The sequence below is a fragment of the Phoca vitulina genome, unplaced genomic scaffold (assembly GCF_004348235.1).
Source record: "Phoca vitulina isolate PV1807 unplaced genomic scaffold, GSC_HSeal_1.0 scaffold57, whole genome shotgun sequence".
NCBI lineage: Eukaryota > Metazoa > Chordata > Mammalia > Carnivora > Phocidae > Phoca > Phoca vitulina.
In genome coordinates, this window is record NW_022589760.1 from 3,238,356 (window position 1) to 3,244,648 (window position 6,293).

Consider the following 6,293-nt stretch of genomic DNA (forward strand, 5'->3'; position numbering starts at 1 on the left):
TTGAATTTAAGCCATTATTTATTCCGTTTCTTTCAACAAAATAATCATTGTTATAGAAGCTAATGTACAAAATTCCCATCTCTGGCCCAGTTATTTTTCTTTCAGAGGTCTCTGGCTATACTGCCCTTTTCCTAATTACTAATATACCCTCTCTTCAAGTCTATAATGGCTTCTCCTTGTTTTCCCCACTCAGACCACACTTGCTCTCTACTAAACAAAACAAAAAAACAAAACAAAACAAAACAAAAAACTTTCTTTAGGCTATGTCAAACTTCCTGAAGTGTTTCCTTTCATAGTTTCCTTTTGACCTGCTATCTGAGCTCAGCCCTTGTCAATCTCACTGCTTTTTGCATCCAGTTTTCTCATTTTTAACTTGATGCATTTTATCAGAAAATCCCCATCATCCAAAGCCTGGTAATTATTCTTATTCCTCCTTTTGAAAACCTCTACTATGTCCCTAAAATTCTCCAGATTAAAAAGAAGTCAGGTGACAACTACCTCCCCCTAACCTATCTATTTAATTTGTGGGAATAAACTTCATCTCACAAAAATCAGAAACATTAAAAATGGTTTGGCCTGTATGACTACAGATTCTTGCCACTAATACATTATCACATTATAAATCATATGTATGAAAGAGTTCAGTTTGTGTTGTTTTAATGCAAAGTCCTATAGAGGAAGAGAGGTGAGGAGATAGGCAGATGTAGCATCATATATGTAGTGAGCATATTACTTGTCTCAAAAAAATACCTTCTTTTTTTTATTATTATGTTCAGTTAGCCAACATATAGTAAGTACATCATTAGTTTTTGATGTAGTGTTCAATGATTCATTAGTTGTGTATAACACCCAGTGCTCGTGACAACACATGCCCTCCTTAATACCCATCACCTGACTACCCCATCCCCCAACACACCTCCCATCTGTAACCCTCAGTTTGTTTCCTGGAATCCAGAGTCTCTCATGGTTTGTCTCCCTCTCTGATTTCTTCCCATTCAGTTTTTCCTCCTTTCCCCTATGGTCCTCCACGCTATTCCTTATGTTCCACATATGAGTGAAACCATATGATGATTGTCTTTCTCTGCTTATTTCACTTAGCATAATCCCCTCCAGTTCCACCCATGTTGATGCAAATGGTGGGTATTCACCCTTTCTGATGGCTGAGTAATATTTCATTGTATATATGAACCACATCTTCTTTATCCATTCATCTGTTGAAGGACATCTTGGCTCCTTCCACAGTTTGGCTATTGTGGACATTGCTGCTATGAACATTGGGATGCATGTGCCCTTTCTTTTCACTACATTGGTATTTGGGGTAAATACCTAGTAGTGCAATTGCTGGGTCATAGGGTAGTTCTATTTTTAACATCTCGAGGAACCTCTATACTGTTTTCCAGAGTGGCTGTCAAAATCACTTTACCAATTACACTGAGCTTCTAAATATATTATCCCATTCATTCCTCTTAACAACTCCAGAAGAGGGTAGATGAGGTAGTAACAGAGTCATCTTTAGACATGGTAAGCTGAGCTTCAGCAAGAGTCTTACTCAACTAAGAGAAGATGGCTTATAACTGGTGGGTCCATGATTCTGATCCAGATTTTGTAAACTGCAAAACCAGATTCTTTCTCCACAGCATTGCCAAGATTTCAATAATTACATATACATAGGATGAATAATAGACACTAGATACTCTTACCTTCTATCAGAAACATTACAAGTCCCTAGTGATTAAAATTATTAAAGCCACAGGAAATCTTGAATTAATATTTAGCCTATAAAAGAAAGGGTTTTATCCAAAAAAGATACACCTTGCCTTTACTTGCTGCAGACTCTCTTACAAGTAGAAATATGGATTTAATTTCTGTAAGTTCTCTTACTCTCAAGTATATTTTTTTTCCAGAGTCAGAGAGCAAATCTCAAACTACAAGTAATATTGAATGATGAAATAAACCACATGTTTAATCAATGTTTTAGTATTGTAAGGCGGGCAAAATTATGTTTCTATCTTGGTAACTTCAACTGTAGTTGAGATGGTTTCTACTGATATGATAAGAAAAATTGTTCTTGAGGAAATATAAAATCTAATAGCCCATTTGTATAGCAGAAACCACTGGTAGATGTGAACACCATGACTTAGGAGCCATTTTCAAGTTTAAGAGACAATTTCTTTTTTTTTTTTTTATCCAATAAGAAGCCATAACTTTATTAATGATAGAAACAATACAAATTTAAAACCAAGCTGCTGTTATTCTTTTGAAACACCAAAAAAAGTTCCTTTTTTTCAGATGGCTACATTGTTAATTCCATAATAGCATTTACAATATCATCACTGTTGTTCTTCAGGGGTTGGACTGCCTTTGCTCTTGACACATTTGTTTGTGACATGACCAATTCTATGTCCTTAACCTCTGCACCTGTTTCATCAACCTCTTCTTCACTCTCCTCTTGTACAGTTGAAGTCTGTGTGTTTTCTTGAGTGTTTGAGACAGCTTCACCTTGAACTTTGAATTTTTCAGCAGCAGCTAGTTGTGCTTGCTGAGATATCTTCAATCTTGACTTCCCCCCATAACTATGTAGGTATCTGAAGCTGGGCTATTGTAGACATCTGGTTTTATGATGACAAAGAGGATATTCTTAGATTTTCAGATAGTGACTCTAGTAACCCCTATAACCTGTTGAAGATCCAGTTTAGACATAGCCTTCCATGCCTTCTTTTCACTCTGGCTCTGTTTTGCCTTACTGACTGGTTCTTCATCAATCTCAGCTGCTGCTGTGAGCTGAGTTTGTTGTGTGGTTGCCTGTGTGGAATCCTGTTCCTCAAGCTCTGGTACTGATTCATCACTGTCAGATTCTGTTCCAGATCCTGTCTCAGGCTGGTGCTGTGGCAACTCCTGCTCTGTAGCAGGGACAGTTTCCGTGGCTTCACCAGGCATTTTGTGCAGGAATCACAGAACCAAGAGAGCGACAGAAAGAGCAAGACACCATTTCATTCAATGTATGGACAAAACACCAAGCATGTACAAAATAGAGCACTTAAGATCTGCAGTATGTCCTCTAATGGGGTTTAAGCAAAAAAGTTTTAAAGTTCATAATATATAGATAATAGTTTTCTGATATAAAACATAATGTTTATTATAGAGCTGAATAGTTTATATCCTGCAAATAAATTTATAGGAAATGACCACTTAAATGGTAAACTAACAAATTTTTATCATACTAATTAAAATTAAGGAGAATAAATTAGCCATGGCTATGTATTTTTTAAATTACCAACAGAAATACTTTAAAATTTTGCATAGTGTTTTTAACCAGATTCTTTATGTAAATATTTGTACATTTCCCAATGGGTGTTATAATTTGTGACAGTATATAGTATTTTTTTAATGCCACTTTTGAAAATTCTCAGATCTCAGGAGGACATCTTTTTAAGGAGCAAACATTTATAACAGAAGTATTATTCAAAAAAAGAAGTATTATTCAAATATTGTCATATTTATCTTTGAATTATCTAACTTACTTCCTGTTTTGGAATAAAGCAATATATAATTAAATAAATACATTTAAATAATAAGTGAAATATATATGTCAACATTGCTATGTTAATCTGTGATTTGGTGAAAAATTATCTAAGACCAATGTCAAAGACCAATTAGTTAATATAATAATATTAATTACATACAGCATAATTTGTTTCACTTTATAAAATATTATCCTTAAAATAATTGCAAGCTATTATGTTTGTCTTTTTTATACAAATATGCTCATTCACCCAAGAAAAAAGTAGTTGAAGATATTATTGTTGAAGAAAGTGTTTATGTGGTCCTGGGGCGGAGCAAGATGGCGGAGGAGTAGGAGACCTGGATTTCGTCTCCTCTCAGGAATTCAGCTGGATAGGGATCAAACCATTCTGAACACCTACAAACTCAACAGGAGATCGAAGAAAAGAATAGCAACAACTCTCTGAACAGAAAAGCGACCACTTTCTGGAAGGTAGGACGTGCAGAGAAGTGAATCCGAGGCGTTATTCGGGAGGATAGACGGCGGGGGAGGGGCCTCCGTCGGCCGCTTCTGGCAAGTGATAGAGCCACGGAGCACAAAATCGGAACTTTTAGAAGTCTGCTCCGCTGAGGGACGTCACTCTGGTGGCGAAGTGGGGGGTGGAACCCTCGCGGGACAGTGTGGTCTCAGGACCCTCGGGGTCACAGAAAGACCAGGGGTGCCTGAGTGCGGCAGAGCTCCCAGGTACCGGAGCGGGGAAGCCGGCTGCAGAGACGGAGCCCAGGCGCGGGCTCTCAGCTCGGGGTTGCTATAAACCGTGATCCGCGGCACAGTCGGGCCACTGCTCCTCCAGCAGGGACCCAACAAGCGGCAGATCCGGGGAGACTCACCTTCCTCCCCCGGGAGGAGAGGTGCGGGAGCGCACCGCGGGGATCTGCTGGGTTTGGAGACTCCACCCGGGGTCGGGTGCCAGATAGAAAGGCGCGGTCACAGGCCGGGTGAGCGCGGAGTGTGGCCGGAGACGGGGGAGACGGGAGTGACTGACTGCTTTTCTCTGGGGGCTCGCTGAGGAGCGGGACCCCGAGTTCTCGGCTCTGCCGGGGTGGAGACTGGGAGGCCGCCATTTTCACTGTCCGCCTCCAAAGCTGTACGGAGAGCTTGCAGGGAACAAAAGCTCCGGAGGGCAAACCCGAGCAGATTACTTAGCCCAGACCGGCAAGGGCGGGGCAATTTTGCCTCCGGCAAAGACATTTGGGAACCACGGCAACAGGCCCCTCCCCCAGAAGATCAGCGAGAACAGCCAGCCAAGACCAAGTTTACCGATCAATGAGAACGGCAGAACTCCAGCGCTAGGGGAATACTGCACATAGAATCCATGGCTTTTTTACCATGATTCTTTAGTCTTTCAAAGTTAATTATTTTTTTTAAGTGTCTTTTTTTCTTTTTTCCTTTTTTCTTTTTTTTTGAATTTTTCTTTTTCCCTTTTTCAACCAACATCTTATCAATCCCTTTTTTAAAAAAACATTTTTATTTTTCATTTTTAAAGTCATATTCTATCCCTTCATAGTAGTTACCCGTATTTTTGGCATATATATATAAGTTGTTCTCTCCTTAAAATCTTGAGATAGTTTCTTCTAACAGATCAAAATATACTCTAAATCTCTAGTGTATGGTTTTTTTCTACTCCCCTGCCTGATCACATTCTCTCCCTTTTTTTTTTCTTTTTTTTTTTAATCCTCTTCTTTCTTTTTTCAAGCAACTTATCAAATCCTTTTTTAAAATTTTTTTTAATTTCCATCTTTACAGTCATATTCTATCCCTTCATCGTATCAACCCTTATTTTTGTACATATATAAGTTTTTCTTTCTTTAAAATTTTGGGAGGCACTTTCTTTTAACAGACCAAAATACACCCAAAATCTAGTGTGTGGCACTGATCTATAATCCAGCCTGATCATATTTGATCACATTCTGTTTTTGTTTTGTTTTGTTTTGTTCTGCTTTTGTTTGTTTTTATCTTTATCTTTTTCTTTTTTCTTTTTTTCTTTCCTTTTCTTTTTTCTCTCTTTCCCTTTCTTTTCCCACTGCTTCAGGTCTTTTCTGATTTGTTTAGAGTATATTTTCTGGGGACGTTGTTACCCTGCTAGCATTTTGTTCTCTCATTAATCTATTCTCCTCTGCACAAAATGACAAGATGGAAAAAATCACCTCAACAAAAAGAACAAGAGGTAGTACCGACTGCCAGGGACCTACTCAATACAGACATTAGTACGATGTCAGATCTAGAGTTCAGAATCATCACTTTAAAGATACTAGCTGGGCTTGAAAAAAACATGGAAGTTATTAGAGAAACCCTTTCTGGAGAAGTAAAAGAACTAAAATCTAACCAAGTAGAAATCAAAAAGGCTATCAATGAGGTGCAATCAAATATGGGGGCACTAACTGCTAGGATAAATGAGGCAGAAGAAAGAATCAGTGAGATAGAAGACCAAATGATGGAAAATAAAGAAGCTGAGAAAAAGAGAGATAAACAACTACTGGATCACGAGGGCAGAATTCGAGAGATAAACGATACCATAAGACGAAACAACATTAGAATAATTGGGATCCCAGAAGAAGAAGAAAGAGAGAGAGGGGCAGAAGGTTAATGGAGCAAATTATAGCAGAGAACTTCCCTAATTTGGGGAAGGAAACAGGCATCAAAATCCAGGAGGCACAGAGAACCCCTCTCAAAATCAATAAAAATAGGTCAACACCCCAACATCTAATAGTAAAACTTACGAGTCTCAGAG

General features: G+C 38.5%; 1 pseudogene; it reads right to left on the reverse strand.

The window, feature by feature from the left end:
• Positions 1-2,293: 2,293 nt before the first annotated feature.
• On the reverse strand, positions 2,294-2,937 carry LOC116623166 (annotated as a pseudogene).
• Between the last annotated feature and the right edge of the window lie 3,356 nt (positions 2,938-6,293).